The sequence below is a fragment of the Varanus komodoensis genome, unplaced genomic scaffold, assembly GCF_004798865.1.
Source record: "Varanus komodoensis strain SLA01 unplaced genomic scaffold, ASM479886v1 scaffold11, whole genome shotgun sequence".
NCBI lineage: Eukaryota > Metazoa > Chordata > Lepidosauria > Squamata > Varanidae > Varanus > Varanus komodoensis.
The window spans coordinates 1227556-1244922 of record NW_025335317.1 but is presented as its reverse complement, the minus strand read 5'-3'; positions in this window follow the sequence as shown (position 1 = coordinate 1244922).

Here is a 17367-nt window from a genome sequence, read left to right as displayed (position 1 = left end):
CTAAAGCTTGTGCCTTCTCTGCACTTTCTGCTTAGTAAACCTTCCTTTCCTGTCTAAGTGTTGTGTGTGAATGCAGAACCGGGACCCGCTCCCTGGCCCCAGCAAAATATCCTATACCTGTTGAGGCAGTCTGGCGGGGAGGCAGCTCCGCTGCAGCTGTGCCGTCCCTCAGTGTGAAAATGGACGTTTTTCTAAAGTGTGTATTTTGCATTTGTCTAATGACCTTTTTATTTAAATGTCATTTTGATTGTTAATTTAATCATTAATATTATTTATTTATTTTATATCCTTGGCCAGGTCGACTCAAATTATATTGTTTTTATATTGTGATTATTTATTGATTGATGTGAGCCGCCCCGAGGCTTCGGCAAATGGGGCGGCATAAAAGCTTCCTAAATAAATAAATAAAATAAATAATGAATACGTCGTGTGAACATTCTCAGCACTATGCAGGCTTTGCCTGAAAAATACACTTGAATTTTGGGGTACAGACAGGATGAGTCTTGAAGTTCAATGAAAATTACACCTGCATTTGGCGGGATATACAGGACAAGTCCAGGGGCTTAACAAGGGGAAATAACATTCTTGTAATCCTTGCGTGACACCATGGATCAGTGTGGTGCGAATACACTCACTCTCTCATTTCCGCTAGAAAATGGGTAGCTACACTTTGCCAGCAGTTTTCAAGAACAGCTTTGCAGTGCAAGAAGCAGTAGGGAGGTTATGGAAAACCTGCCAACCAGCACTGCCCTCTGGGTGGAAGGGCGCAACCGCGGGACGGCGCAGGCGAAAGAGAGAAAGGCCCCAGAAGACGAGAGGCGGTGGCTGGAGTGAAACGGGGAGAAGGTGCTGGAGCGGAGGACTGAGGAGCAGGTGCAAGAACTGGGGCTGCAGAGGCCCTCCGAGGCCCAGGAGCGTGTGGGCCAGCCGGAGGCCAGAAGGGGAATGGGATGCAAGAGGACGAAGCTTCAGGGTATCGGGCAAACTCTGCCTGTGCTGTCGGCTTGGCCGGAGCCATGGGGTCTCTCTGTTCTGGTAAGGAACCGCCTTAAATGGCTTGCCACTGGCCTCATCCTCCTGCACTGGATGGACACCGCTGATCAAGGGGACCGAGCAAATCCCCGCTGGCTGCATTTGAGCTGGGGAGGCAGACTGGCCTTCCCAGAGTGCCACAGGCAGAGCACTGCCCATCAGGATGCGACCTGCCGGGAGCACATCGCCTGCGGCCTGCAAGGCAAATCCAGCGTGTGCAGGAATGAACCCTGCCCACCGCGTGCTCCCCACAGTGGAGGGAGAGGGATCGTTGGAAGTGCCTCTCCTGCAGCACACGGTGCCGGAGCGGCTGCGTGCTCAGACTCTTTGGAAAGCCACCATCAGAGCTGTGCCCAGCTGAGCTGAGAGGCTCTTTGCCAGGCATCAGCTGGCTCAACGTGCGTCCTGAACATTTGCACGGAGCGGCCAGCCACACTCGCGTCCGCCTGGCCTTGCACTGGAGCTGAGACGGCTCTGGCAGAGGAGAGCAAGTTCCCCGCAAATGCAAATTTTGAGCGTGAAGATGTGTGTCTCCAATACCGCGTTCACATCTTGAAAGTCTGGATGTTGAAATTTGGGTTTGCAAATTTGGGTTTGCAGTAAATTTCTTCTTTAGGGTCATAGATGCTTGGAGAGGTCAGAGGAGAAATGCTTAACGGTTCGAGCCTTCTAGTGAGGAAGAGGGGCGTTATGCCTGGCAGACCCCAGCCAAGACCCCTGGATCTTGTGCAGCGACGCTTGATCCCCATGTGCGCCCTCTTGTGCCACAGGCCCAGCACGGGCCCCCGGTGCTTCCCAGGCACCTCGCACGGGCCTCCGCTGGTGGCCTTCGCCGGAGCGTTGCGCAACCGTGTGACCAACAGTCCCTGCTCTGCCTGGTGAGAGGCACTTAATGCGAGAGGTGTGGCAGTAGTAATGTTGCTAATAACGAAGGATCAGACCTTGTGAAGTGTTTTAATTGATGTCTGTATCTTCTGAAAATATGAAGGCAGCCCTACAGGTCTACCCGCCACTATTGCTTTATCCAAGCTTTTGATGTGGTTGCACCATGCAGAATGTTGGGGAGGGGGGGATTCATGTCTGCAAGGCACAAGCAGGCAAAGTAATAGGATATAAATCAAAAACGGAGAGGGGAGAGCCAGTGAGAGATGCAGGCACACCGTTCGAGAGCTTTCCTGATGAGAGAGAGGGAAATGCTCGGCACCAGCAGCAGTGCCCTGAGTTGGCTGTTCAGTCTGGTCCCTGCTCATCAGCCAAAATGACCCGCTCTGCACCTCTTTTCCACATCTTTCCTTGACACAGGTTCCAAAGGCAAACCTCTGGGCATGGGATGAGAGCACAGTAAGCAACACGCCACCTCCACCCATCGAATCCTCCATCATCTCTCCTTGCACAGGTGCCCTCCCTGCGCGCTTTCCCCAAAGTCCCGCGTGCGTGAGGGGGGCAAGCCAAGCCGAGGCTAAAGCATGATGGCGTGAAGTGGGATTTTGTGCGTGGGCCTCGTGCGTTTGGGGGTCCGCTTTAAGGATGTGCGGAGGGTGAAGCGGCCCTTATTTGGGGCACCTTGCAAGGGACTGCTCTCGCTCGGACTCAGATGGCTGGACGAGGCCCGGGAGGCTCAGCATTCCCATCAAAAGGCCTAGAATGGGCCACTGAGTCCCTGCACTTAATGATGGAAGGCACGCGGGAGAGAAATCGAGGGCACCCCCAGTCTGTGCCGCTTGCATTGCATCACGAGCCGAGGGAAGGTCAGAGCACCTGGCATGGAGGGGCCCTCCTGGCCCCTCGCCTCTGGGAGGCACTCGCTGCCTTTGTCTCCTGCGAGGTTAATTCCCTGCCGCCCCAAAGGGGAACCAAAGAGGGGAAAGCAAAAGGAACCTGCAGGTGGGGGCCCCGGCAGTGCGATCTGGCTGACCCGCTCGGGCAGGGCCGGGAGGGATGAGCACCTGCAGACCCTCTGGTGAAGCCTGTGGGGGTGGGGGTGGAAGAGGGAAGGGAGATGAAAAGGTGGATAAAAAGAAGTTTGAAAAAAAACTAAGTGAAATATTCAAACTGGAAAGTGATATTATAGAAAGCTGCAGGGAACACGCTTGAGTGCATTCAAATTTATTCAAACTCTGTGCCTGACATTGATGAATGCAACAGCTTTTTTCACAATATGTAGAGCGCGCAGGACATTTAGAAGTTCACCGTCCCCTTCTGTGCAGCTGTCTCGGGCCCGCTCCTCGTGCCACGGCAACCCTGACCTCCGGATCTTCCTGACACCCTTCCCCATCTCGCAAAGAGCCACGGCGGGGGCTGGCGGGGGAAGACGGGCGCGTTTGACCAAGGAAATTGCCGGGGAGGGCTGGTGCGCTGTCTCATGTCTGGGCAGGATTGCTCTCAGCCCCCTGACAGCTTGGGCAGCTGCCCAAGGCCCCGAAGCTGGGAGAGGGCCCCTCGCAGCCTCACTGGCTCTTTCCAGGAGGAATGGCCCCTCCGGGACCCAGCGCAGGCAGGTGGGGTGGGGGCCCCCTTCAGCCGGAGGGCTCCCGGGTCCACACTCTGTTTGCAAGTGGGGCTCGTGCAAGAGGAGTGGTGCCAAAAAGCCCCAGCACCAGCCCTGTTCAGCATCACCCGTTCCGCCTTTTGTGATGGGAGAAAGAACTGCGGGAATGCTGGGAGACCAGCGGACAAAGGGTGGCTGGGGGAAGGGTTGTGGCCACCTGAGGAAGCCCGGAGGCCAGATGTGGCCCCTGGATTGCCCCCTCCCCTCCAGCAAGGGCGGGCATAGGAGGCCCCTTCCTGGCTGAAGAGGCAAGAGGCCGCCCCACGCATGGCAGAGGGTGGTCATAGCACAGTGGGGTGGGAAAGGAGACCTCCTCCTCTGGCCACGTTCTTCCTTCCTGGGGCAGAGCTAGCCCTGTTTTGTAGTATGTTTTTATTTAAATAAAAATTTTCAACCTAAAATTTCAACCTAAATTGCCCGGGAATCTTGTGCGCGTGCTGGACCTGTGCCCAGGCGCTGGGATGCCCGCCTCCTCCAACAAATTGCTTCTTCCCTGGAACAAGCCCGTGGGCTCCGGCAGAGCTGGGCAGGAGCAGCTCCCTTCTCTCTCAGAGGCTCCCCTGCCCCCATTTGCCTCGCACCGGGAGCTTCAGAAGGCAAAAGTTCCGCTCCAGAGTTGACCCAGTATGGCGGGTCCCAGTGAAATCAGTGAGAATGAATGGCAGACTGAAGGCCCATTGACTTCAGTGGGTCTGCTCCAGCTATGACTCGATCTGGACCACATCCTTAATCTGTGTTCACGCCTCCTTTGCAGAGGAGGAGGAGGAGGAGGGAGAGGTCTGCAGCCGCTGTGCACTTTCCTCCTGCGCCCACTTTCCCCTTGGCCACAGTGCCGGTTGGCCTTCCCCTCTGGCCTTCAGGCTGTTCCCTGCAGCTCTGAAATCAGAGCAGACGCCCACCCGGCAGCGGGGCGCGCTCCAGTTCCCCACCATGCATGCTTCCAACAGGTGGCTCAATGGCCCAGTCAGAACCTGCCCTCCGAAGGTGGGCACGCAGGCAGGGATTCTGCAGGCTACGCCCTGGAGCAGAAGCCCACTTTCGCCACTTCCCTCGGGCCGCTGGGCAGCAGCCTGAGGAAGGGCATTGGGTCGCTCGCTGGCTCAGAAAGGGTTAACGATTGCTCTGGCGGAGAGCGAAAGGTGCCACCCGGGTGACCGGCCCGATGGGGAGGCCCGTGGGCAAGGCAGGGGCTTCCGCATTCCTGCGGGGCCCCTCCGACCCCGGCCCACACGCATGGCGGCTTGACGGGCAGGCAGAGCCCTCCATCTCTCCATCGCCCCATCACGGCGTAAACAAACAGGCTAAACTCCGTGAGATTTACTGTGCCCAGCTCGGGTGGCTTCCGTCGCCATGCAGTGAGATATTTCTGTACAGGCAGGGTAAGCACTTTCCATTTTATACCTCAGCAGCTTTATAGCATCTTAAGGATTTCTGTACATGCCTGGCTTCACATCCAGGGGGAAAAAAATCAAGCTTGTAAATAAATACTAAATATATATGAACAGAAAAGACAGAAGAGGAGAGTGCTTGAAAGAGCACGCAAGTATACATAGGAAGATGGAGACAGAGCGAGGGAGATTTGGCGTGTGTGTGTGAGATGTCTGTGGGGGAGAAAGGAGCGAAGTGCCAGTGCAGCCAGAGTGGAAGGCAGGCAGACGGGAAGGGCAAGGCAGAGAAGCTGGCGGGACGCGGCCGGCAGGAAGCTAGAAGGGGAGGCAGGAGGCGACACCGGCACCTGGCCAGAGGAGAGGCGGCAGCACCCGCCCTGGCAGCTCTCTGGCAAACAGGAGCCAGCGCCCCTTGGGTCGGGCAGAGAGCCCAGGCTTGGTGGTGGCGGTGGACGGGTGGAGGGAGGCGCTTCCTGCCAGCCCCCCACTCCTGCTCAGCCAAAGCCCCAGTGCCTCCGTGGGACCATTCCTCCCCTCTCCCTCTGCCTCCGTGAAGCCAGGTGGGCAGCCCAGATTTACGGGGGAGCCGCTCCTGGCCTCTCCTTGTCTCGCTCTTTCCTCTCCCATTCCTTCTGGCACCCTGCTCCTCCCTTGCTCCTGCCCCACGCATCCGGGTGCGTGTGGGTCTCCTTCGCACCACGGTGCTTCCACCCCACATGGCAGCGTGGCCCAGGAGCCACGGTGCCTGGACGAGGGCTCCAGTCTCCGCCAGCGCCACCTCTTCCACGTCCCCCAGCAGCCTCGTTTCCGGAGACCTTTGCCCGGAGAGCGGCTCTCACCCTCGCCGCTTCTGCCGATGCTCACAGAAGGCCTGCGCAGCCCGGTGCCCCGGGGTGATTTCTCCATTCAGAGCCACAGCCTTTGTCCCCCACCCAGGGAAGTCAACCACATGCGTAATATGGTGCTGCACCTTGCAGGTGTTCACCCTCAAGCCAGTCTGTGTGTGAACTCGTGCACCAGGCAGGCCAGCCCTGCAGCTCGAGTTTGCGGCCAGAAGAGGCGCAGGACCAGGCCGACGTGCCGAAAGGAAGGGCTCAGGCCTGCCGCCCTCCTGACCGCTCCGTGCAAAGCCCTCTTGAAATGCCCCATGCCTCGCTTGCCCCCGCCCCTTCTCCCCTCCCTTTCCGTGCACAAGTTGCAAAAGCAAAGCGAAACCCTGCCAGTGTACAAATGCCGTTCCCGCAGCCAAAGCACTCCGGGCAGTTCACAACCATCAAAACCAATTCAAAGCAGAAAATGCAGTATAAAATGCAGTATACAAATGTAAAAAGTCAAGACTGCAATATAAAATAAAAATGAGCCCTAGAAGACAAACTTGCAGCACTGCAAAGACTTAAAATATTGAAAAGAGACAGAAGCCGAATAATAATAATATTAACCTCTCTCAAGTCTGCAAAAATTATGCAATTTTGGGAATCAATATTGACAACAAAATCCGTTTGAGTACAGAATTGTTATTGTTGTCATTTCTTTTAATTTTTATCTTTATTAAATCAATTAAAAACAAAATTCATAACATACACACATTTAGTAAACAATACAAATTGTTTACAAATTGTTACACATTTAGTAAACAATACAACAAGAAAAATATGTGATTTTTTCTTCAAACAATTAAAACTGTACAATAGCAAGGACAGTCCATCCCTCCACCAGGAGCTTTTTAACTACTTTCATTTCTATACCATTCCACAGGTGAATCTTTCTGGGTGGTTTACAAGAGTCCATAAAACTAAAAATTAAAATAAAATGTTTTAATTATTTAAATTAAATAATTAAAATATTTATGCAGTGCAAATATTATAGTACAAACATTTAAAATATAAAATCAAAAAGACATAAAAAGTTACAAAAATCTAAAAAAAGGTAAAACCAAACAATAACAAGGAGAGACTCAGGAAGGCAATCCCCTCCAGCCCCAGGTGAGTCTTTCACAGTCCAGCTTGGCGGGCTGTCTTAGCCCTCTATGACAAATTCGCTGCCCGCCAGGCCGCAGTGGGGGGGGGGTTCTTCCAGAGATGGGGGCCACCTCCAAGAAAGCCCCCCCCCTTGCGTCCCCTGTGCTTCCCCCCAAGCTGGCACCCGAGGGCAGGCCCCAGGGGCTCTGCGGAAAGTGCCACACCCCGCGTCCCCTTCCGGTCCTCTCCCAGCCACAGCCTGCCAAGAGGCCCTCCGACTTGCTGCGGCTGCTGCCGCCGAGGGCCCCCCAGCACACGGCAAAGGTCGAATCCACGCGTGGGCCCCGGAGGAGGCCGGTCCGGGCTGGCGCACGCTCAGCAAAGCCAGGGCTCCCTGACCTTCTCTGATCGGCCGGCACACCTGGAACACGGAGAGTGCCACAAAGCCCGGCAAAGCCCAACCCTGCCTCTTCCCAGCTGGCAGCCTGGCAAATCCTACATCCCGCAGGGCCCTTCCTGTGTTTCTAAAATAAAGCCAGGCATTCTAGCGTCGTCGTTTCATTCTCACAGAGAGCTTTGCTGCAGGTCGCGCTGGCCTTTCTCCTGGGGAGACAGAACCAGGCAACGGTTGGCGTGCATGTTGCATTTCTGCACTGCAGAAGAGCCAACGCACTGGGCAGTTCGCCGGAGGCATTCCCTGGGTGCCCACCCATTCCGGCAGGCTTTGGCCTTGATTTGGGGCACAGCAGGCATGGACTTCGGTCCACAGAGTGGTGTTTATGGTACAACGGAAGAATCGGCTGTGCTTTATTTGGGTGCCCTTCTCTCCGTTGAGGGCATGGCACAAGGTGCCCGGTGGCGAGCCAGTAGCATCCTGGCGCCCTTCCCCTCCTCTAGCTTGGGTGGGATTTTCAGAGAAGGCTTGGTTCTCAAGAACTCTCAGGCTTTGCTACTCGGTCTGGGCCAGCACAGGAGTGCCAGGTGCTCAATCCGGAAATCAGGTTTGTAGGGAAAATGTTGCAAGTGCCCCGAACATCTGGGCAGCGCACAGTCTGTGTCTCTTCCCAATCCCAGGTGGGGAGCAATATTAGTAATCCGTTCGAGGGACCACCCCTGGTGAGAACACTTGCTTTCCATTGCAGGCATTTTCCGCTCCCCTTGCAGAATATTCGCAGAGCGGGAAGAGAGGGAATTGTCTCTCTGCGTCGGCGGTTTCAGTGACTGGAAAACAGCTCTAGAGAAAGAAGGAAGATTTTTTTCACTTTTTAAGAATTCATATCGCTCATCAAAACCTTAGATCAGAGTGATGTGTGCATGTGAAGGACCAAGAGCCTTGCCGGCCGGACCCAGAGCAGGGCAAGGGGGAAGGCGCCCTCCCCAGCTGGTGGCTGATCGATTACAGCTGCTGTGCATGCAAATTGCTTGTGGATCCCAGCTTGCTACTTATTGAGAGAAATAGCATTTGTGCCCCTCAACTTGTGGTGTGTGTGTACTTCCTGCAGGACATGAACTGCCCCCCTATGGCTCCCTCAGACAACTTCAGGAAATTGATGGTAGAGCTTTGCTCAGTATCCTTTTCCTTTCCAAAAGGAAATCAACTGAATCATCATTCTGAGCAAAGGTGGACAGACCAGAACTGCAAAGACAATCTGCCGCACTTTTGATAAGCTAGCCAATGGCTACTTTGCCCAGAAAATGCACAAATGAAGTTGGCAGCTTAACAGGGCACCAGCTACAAATTCCTTCGTGTATCACTTTGGGCGGGAGATGCACTGTCTCTTCTTCCCCCTGGGAACTCAGCTTTGGGGAGCAATTATATGTATCCAGGCCAATGGCAAAAGTGGCAAGTATTTGAGAGAAAAGGGAGAGGACGGTGACATCCGTTCGGAAGAGCTGGGGCAAAGCACCGCCCCGCATGGCGTGAGAAGGGCGTCGGAAGCAAACAGCAGGAGGCCAGCTGGTGCAGCTCTTGCACTGAGAGGCGCAGTCGCCGTGCTAATTCCCCCTCGGCCTTGAAGGTCCCGGGGCGACCATTCAAGCCCAGGCTGGCCTACCTCACAGGGTGGTTGCTGGAAGGAGAGCACGGCACCATGTTTGCCGCTGCGCGTTCCTCGCGTGAAGGAAAAGGGCGAGACACGAAGGCAGCATGATGCTACCGATCACAGCGCACTGTCAGTTTCAGAATCAGGGCCAAAGCCCAGACAGCGAAGCAAAAGGGGAAAGCAAAACATGCCGTGCATCCTGCGTATTTTAGGACTAAGAAGACACTCTGCTCCCACCGGAGATCACGATGCGCAGGCTTCGGCGAAGGGAGCCCAAATGCCCCTTTGCAAACCGCCTCCTCCGCACTGGGCGTCCTCCGGCCACCAGCCCAGTGCGTCACTGCAGGTTGCCATTCATTCATGCTGCAATGTTGTTCATTCATTCATTCATTCATTAGATTTTTATCCTCGCCCATTAGCCACAAGGCTCCCTGGGTGGGTTGCAAATGAAAATATGCAATCAGATAAAATAACAATATACAGTAACACACTGATATAACAATATTAAAATCCAACGGCTTACCAAGTGAAACCACGCCAATGTTAACCATCACAGAAACCACATTGCCATAAAAGGCATAATCTATAATCAGATATAAAATCATTCTAACAGTTAGACTACCAGGAAAATAAAAATATTAGTCTTTGGGCTGTTAAAAGGGCACAGAAAACCCATTTATGCTGACCTTTCATTAAGTTCCAAGAGACAGGCAGAGAGTTGAGGATATGCATATCTGCAAATATTTTAACAACTCCAGCATAACTTTTACTCTATTATTACCTTCTTCCAAAGCAAGCAGCCCCCGTGCATCGCCAAAACGTACAAGCAAGAGAAGCATTCACTCCGTGGCATCTGTGACAAAGGTCCGGTTTAATTAAGCCTGTATTGAAAAGAGGTGGTGGCATCTGATATACCTGAGGCATCCTTTGCTTGGCCAAATCCCATGTAACCTGAGATCCCTCCTCCAAAGGAAACACTGCACTGAGGTGAAGTGAAGGTGCTCCGGTTCATCACTCCATCCTTCCCTAGGCCCCTGTGACCATCAGCACCAGGTGGTTACAAACATGGCTGTGAGCCAGAGTAACTATGCAGCCTCAACCAACATTTCCACTAAAAAGGCGCTTCTGGAGCGGCCAGAGTAGCAGGTCTGGATCCGAGCACGTGTTCCAGTTGTGAGCATCGCCATTCAACCTCAGCTGGCAAATTATGTGGATCAAGGGCAGCACATTGTCATCAAGACTGAGCCAAAGTAGCAATTATCCAAACGGGTCCATCCGGGTCCACCAGGCGAGTGTTTTCTCCCAAATCTCCAGGTCTGGATTTCCCCATAAGTTTAACGCCCATGCAAAAACGACTGTGCAAGGGTGTGCCACACAACTCTCGCTGTCCTTAGCACCCAGTTTCTTTTGGCATCACAAGAGCTTTTGGGGAGAGAGTCCGAGAAGACGCTCCCAAACCTAGCCAGGGTGAAAAGTCTGGCAGTCTGGGCAGAAAAGTCCAACATTTAGTCCAGATCAACAATGGGTCTGTTGACATGAAGGGAGGCCAGGGAGGCCAGACCACCCTCTTGAGTGTAAGTTGACAGCAGGACTGAGGGAGCCGGGCATGTTTAGCCTGTGGAAGAGAAGACTGAGAGGAGACGTGCTCCTACTTTTCAAATACTTGAAGGGCTGCCTCATAGAGGAGAGCCAGGATCTCTTCTCCATCATCCCAGAGTGCAGGACATGGAATAACAGGCTCGAGTTACAGGCAGCCAGGTTCTCCCTGAATATCCAGAAATTTTTCCTGTCAGATCACTATAACAATGGAGAAAATGACCTCGGGAGGTGCTGGGCTCTCCCACACCGCAGTCTTTCGGCTGGACAACCATCTGAGAAGGATGCTTGAACTTGGAGTCCTGCACTTCGCAGGGAGTTTGGACTTCAATTCCACTGTTCTTTGTTCATCTGTAAATATCCTGTGAAATTTCATTGATAAGCTTACTTAAATGTAGCTTAATCTCTTGACATAAATCTCCAGGGACTAATATTCTTAAATAAGTAATAAACTCTGGGCAAAAGCAGTCAACATCAGTCCAGACTTTGACCAGTTACTACAATATCTGGATAAAGATCCAAAATGACTAATCATCTGCATCAGAGCTGGAACAGATGACCAGAGTTCCAAAATAAACAATGGAAGATAATCAGCATTAACAAAAGGTTTAAATGCTAGACAATTACAGATCCCAATCCACACAGGTGGTGCCTTGCACCTACTTTGGAGCCAAGTGGGTGGGGAGACACGGCTGCGAGACAGAAATTTGAGAAGGCGGTGGGGGCGCTGCTGCCCCTGGCCGTCCCCTGCCCGGAATATTCCCCCGAGGTCAGATCATGCTCCGATGTGGGAGGAGATTCCTTCAGCAACCAGGAAAGGCACATTTTCCGTGCTACCAAAAAGCATCTGGGACAGAGGGGGACGATATGCACAGAGAGGGCGACCGGTCATCCAGCAGGGCGCTTGTGCTTGGACAGCTGCTCAGAGACAGCAGGGGAACAGATGGGGCCGGGCTGCCTCTTGCACCATTGCCAGTCCTGGAGCTTGGCAGCCCGCAAAGGAACAGCTTGGCGCGCTCCCGTGCTTTTGGTTCCTGTCTCCCAAACGAAGAACTCCACACTGGCCTCTTCCTGTTATTTTCTGACAGGCCCCTTTTGCACGATGCTACTGGCTTCTAAGGTATTAGGATTCTGCCCAATTCTGAGTCACCTGCATACCGGGAGAGCAATCCCCCAGCCTCCTCTTCCAAGGCTGGAAGAGCACCAGCCCAGGACTAAGCACCTTGCTGAATGCACCCCTATGGTTTGATGCGCCTGGCTTTCCAGCACAATCAACAAGTTAAAGTCTTTAAAATAATCTTAATAAAAATAAAGTACATTTAAACAAATTAAATAGGGTACAAAAGATTAAAAAAAACTGGTGCAGGTAGCAACAGATAGCAACACAAACTCAGTAAAACCATTAAGCCAAAATGATGGCAGAAAAAGACATGTTTCTAACTGGTGTCGAAAGGAATAACGACACAACATCAGCTGGACCTCAGAGGGGAGCATGTTCCACAGCTGGGGTGTGATGAGGGAAAAGGCCCCACTCTTGGCCACCTTCCCTTTTACTTCATTGGTGGAGGAATACCAAGAAGGGCCTTGGGGGACGGACGACCTCCGTGGTTGGGTTGCTATATCTGGAGACAGGCGCTCCTCCAGATGGCGGAACTGATTTCTCCGAGGGCACCGGCTCCAGCAGGTTCAACCGCACTGGCATCCCGTCCTCTGTCCTGGGCAACACTGCCTGGGACTCAGCCCAGAATTGCCTCCCCCTGGCTGGTTCCATGGCAGAGTCATTTCAGCCATGGAGAAAGGCAAGCTCCCCTTCACAACGGCCACATACTGGGTTTATCCAGTCCATGTGTGCGTAACAGAAGCCCTACCTTTGTCGGAGGCCCCGCGATTTCATTCCCCATCTCAGGATCACCCAGAGCGCTTTGGCCTGGAGGACAATCTCGTGTTGCCGGGACAAGTTAGGATCGGGCCAGGAATCCCACCCCCCCGCAGTGCCGCCGTGGAGGAGCCAGGTGGCCAGCTCTGCTGGTGAACAGGGGGACACCTCTCCCTTGGCAGACCGGGCAACACCTCCTGCACCGCCCCCCAGCAGCCCCACGCCCCCTTCCTGGGGCGGCCACCTCCCTCTGGCCCTCCTGTGCTCCCAGCCCCATCCCCCTCTCTTGCAAGGGATGCGCAGGGCACCACAGCAGGGCCTGCAGGTGGGCCGTGGGGACAACGCTCTTCTCCGGCATCTCCTCCGGAGAGGCCCACTCCGCTGGCAAGGCACTTGAGAGCTCCCGTGCGGGCCTTGGTGAGAAGCCTCGCGGGCAGGGGCAGGCGGAGCGCTGGGGCCGCTCCCTCGTCCCCGCCAGGAACGCGAGGGGGAAGCCCTGCCCGATGGAGAGGAGTGAGGCGTGCGCTGGGCAGAGCTGGACTCGGGTCCTCCCTGCACACGTGCCGGTCCTTCTCTCTGCGCGGGAGTGACACGCACTGTCCCTGCCCAAACGCGCGCGTTCCAGCCATGCCCCCGACGAGCTTCCCCTTCTCAGATATTAAGTATTCAAACCTCATTTACATCCTTATTTTTCAATTTGCTGCCACAGTAGTTTAATTTATTCTATATAATTTCTTTTTCTGAGGGGACATTAATCATTGCCCTGTGCTTTTGGGTGCCTCTGGGATGCGTGTGTGTGTGTGTGTGTGTGTTTAAATCAATAACACAAAGCAACCGTCCTGCCTCCCCCACCAGCCCCTTCCTCGGCGAGAACCCACCCACCCTGCTCTCCCCCTTTGCCGGAGGAGAGAAACATAATTTCTCTTTCACTTCTTCTCATGGTTTCCTATGTTTGAAGATTAATTCCTCGCCATATTTCTGACAAGTGTGGGTAGGAAGGGATGGTATGTGCCAGGATAAGAGAAGGCACCACTTCCCCTGCTGTATGGTTGATGCCGAGACCCACATTCTGTAGAAAATGAAATGAAAAATAATAACGGGGCCGTGATTCTTTCTCAGGAGGAAAGGAGCACTGCCATCTCTTGATGAAGCTGCAGGAAGGAGGGGCCAACAAAGGAGCAGGCCAACGGGCTGGGACAACGCGAGAGAGGCTGGGAAGCTGGGAGACAGGGAGCTGGGGAAGCGCGGAGGCACGAGGTGCAGGGAAAGGCCGGTGCGAAGGGAGCTGCTCCCACCAGGTGGCCCAAGAGGCAGGCACAGCGGATGTCCCGCTCGCCTCATCTGCTGGCCAAGTGTTGGCTGCAGGCCGTTCAGCACACAGTCCTGCCTGAGGCCACTGGCACCTGGAAGAGGGTCTAGCCACACACCGGCCCTCGAGACGGCCCCCCACGTGCCCAGGCAGCCCAGGGCAGGGCGGGGGCGTGGACTCATGGACTCGTGCCCCCTCCCTATGCGTGCTCGCTGCGCAAGCTGGTGGGTGCCTGCGAAGGGTTTCGGGGGAATCCAGGTCATCTCAGCATCTAGACGAGGGCTACACCGACGCACTCTCTCCTGTTACTTGTGTGTGCTGATTGCTTTTCTGCCCGAGTATTAAAATTATCTTAAAAATCTGCTTCCCACTACAGAAATATAATTGGAATAACTGGTGATTTACATTTCTATAACATCCAGTAGTCAAAGCTCTCTGAGCATTTTACAAAAGATTAAAATCTCAACGATACCATACAGGACACGACACACAAAGCATTGTAAAAGCCCACAGCCGCGCAGAGCGGACGATCCCGGACCAGGAGGGGTGGAGGCTGCTCACTCCCCTGGGTGGGAAGGCAGGCCCCCCCGCTCTGCCAGGAGGCTCTTGCCGAGGGACGGAGGCAGGGCTGGCACCCCGCGAAGGCACCTTAGCCACCCTCCTCAGACCCACCGTGGGGGACGCGCCTGGAGGAGGCCTTGGAGATGCTCCGGGCGCTCGCAGGACACTCCGGGCCGGCTCTCAGGTGGGCAGGGAGCCTCCAGAGGGGGGCGATTCCTATAGGCTGCCCCCCACACATGCCCTTCCAGGCTCTTGAGTCCCCATCCCCCCGGTGAGCCACGGGCCCTGGCAGGTGCCGCTGGGAAAGACAAGCCCCTCCTCGCTCGCGGCCCCTCGCAGGGATTGGCCGCCTTCTCCACCGGGGAGCCATGCCCTGGCCTGGCCTTCAGAAGCAGCGTCTGGGGACCAAGGCTCTCTGCTGCATGTCTCTTCTCACTCCCCGAATCCAGCTGTCAAACTGGGATGGAAGGCGCTTCGGAAAGGAGCTTTCTCCCCGGCAGCAGCTGCAGTTACTGCTTGGGGTTGTTTTTAAGCAGGCGAGCTTTTCCTGCACAGTCCCACCTCCAGACACTTTCTCGGAGAAATGCTGGTGGAACTGAGCAGCAACGCCCATCTTTCTTTCCAGGCTGAGTCGCTTTTGGGCTTGAGTCTGCTGCGAGTCCCGGCACCGTCGCCAGCAGCATGCAAAGGTTCCACGCCCCAGGCGGCCCCCGTGCCGTGGAGAGGCCTTCGCTGGGATCTCCCCATTGCCGCAGAGCCGTCCTTCGCAGCCCAGATCCCGGAGGGTTGCAGGCAGCCCCACCCCCAGACCGCAAAGACAGCGAGTCCACCCAGCTCGCGGGTCTTCGGCTGCCACACCTGTGTCAGGCTGGGGTGACCAGTCCAAGCGCAACTCAGGGACCGCAAGGTCCAACAATGCCACGCATCATCCTGATGTCGGCGCTCTTGGCACCTCCAGGGAAGCTGCGGTTGGTGCTCTGGGGTGGAGGGATGCCTGGACAGGGCTGTAAGTTCCTGGCATCCCCTCCTGCCCTGCTGCCATGCCAGATCCACAAGGCAGCACTCTATTTTTCTGCACAGGAAATGTTCCAAATAAATAAATATAAATAAACAGGTTATGGAAGGGAATGGGATGGAAGGGAATAAATGTCCACACTGAGAGATGCTGTTGGAGCGGGAGCGAGAACTATCTTTGCCGCCGGGGCCCGAGATGCAGGGTACAATCTCCTCCCTCCCTCCCTCCCTCCTGTGCTCCAGATTGCTGCCTGTTGCCGGCAGTTATTTTAAGGCCAAGGAGACACTGCTTTTCCTCCAGCAACTGGAAAGCAGAACTGGCACAGTTGCTCCACACGGTCCCTCTTATCCAGCCTTGCTTATCCCCATCACCAACTCGTACTATAACTCTGAATAAGATATTGGCCAAGTCAGTGAAGATCCTCTCCAACGTTAGTTAGAAGTTTCCTGCCTGTGGCTTTTGCTTGAGGCGGCTTCCTGTTCTATGCTGTGTGGCAGTGCAAGTCCTTCCGCAGGGCCCGCCCTCTTCCATAGCCCAGAGAGGCTTAGTTTCTCAGTCGTTGGCTTTGGTTGCCTCCCTGTCGCTCAGCCAACCTAAAGGCTCTTGCTCAGGGTGCAGACTTAAGTTTCCTGCCCCTCTTCCAGCTTTGCATCCACCAATTGTCCAGCATCCTTTGTGTGAAGTACTTGCCCTTGTAGTGGCCCTGCTTACGGCCTTGAGGGCCTCTCAGGCAGGGCTCCAGTGTGCCTTATCTCCACACTGAGCTGCTTGGGGGTCTACAGCTGGAGCAAGCAAATGACTTGTCCCCGTGGGTCCTGGCAGCCTGTAACAGGCAGTAACGATAACCTGCCCCTGAATGACTCAGTTCCTGTTTCTTTGGGGACTGGTAGGGATTTAATGACTCTTTTCCTCTCATTTGCTTTTCTTCTTAGAGGAATGGCAAAATAGCACAATTTGACAATAAAACACATTAGATAAAACCAAAGTTTACCTACCTTCAGGTAACAGAAATTAATTTGGGGCAATTCATTATTAATGCCCTTGCTATGCTGAACAGAAACAATTAGAGGCAGAATGCAGTGGAACCTGCTAATTGAGGGCAAAGGAGCCCCGAAAAACATTAAGAACTCTTTGCTACTTCACTTCGGTGCTGCCCCTGCATTTAAGTATGGCTACCACTTCTACTCATTCATTGGTCATACTAATTTTTAAAACCTCGATCAACTGAAAAAAATAGCAGATTTGGTTTTTTAAAAGTGCAGGTGCATTTAAAAATGGGAGGTAGCAGTTGCCACTGTACAAGAAGCATTTCCTCTTGTACAAAAGGGAGAGAAGCCTCTCCTCTTGGATCAAGCCTGTTGAGACACAGGCACGGACCGTCTAGAACAGGGCTGTAGAGTTAAATGTTTGTGCCCAGGGTTGGGAAGCATCTCTGCCTGCACAATCGGGCGTCCAACTTCGGCTGCCCTGCCCTGCCCTGCCCTGCCCACTCCAGCCCTCTTGCTGGTCCACAGGGTTCGCCCCGGCTAACTGGGCAGCAAGATGTGCAAAGTCAGCACTGCCAGACTTGCCTGCGACCTTTCGGCTATGGCAAAGTCACAACTGGATATAGTCCTTCATTCTCTCATGGGCACTTTTACTAATTAATTTACTAAAACCCATCTGATTAATCAGCTAAGAACTCCTTAATCATGTAACAGCATTAATATTGGGTAGAAAAAATGACTGTATGTTAGGTTTTCACAAAGGTGGGGGAGAATACAACAAACACTAGAATGTAATAATATGATATGGCAGCATCAGCTGGAGTCTAAAAACTGAGTGGACAAAAGGCAGCAACTCCAGGCTAAAGGGTCGTTGGAAGACCTGCCCCGTTCCACAGAATTAAACTGAGAACCAGACTAGTCCCCAACTCCCTGTCTCAGCACATGGTCTTCCTATGCTTGCTCTTTCATCTCCTTCCTATGACAGAATTCTGGGCTTTTACTGGCATGCCTAACAGCAAGAGCACAGAGAACAGAGAAATGGCAGAATTTTGATCA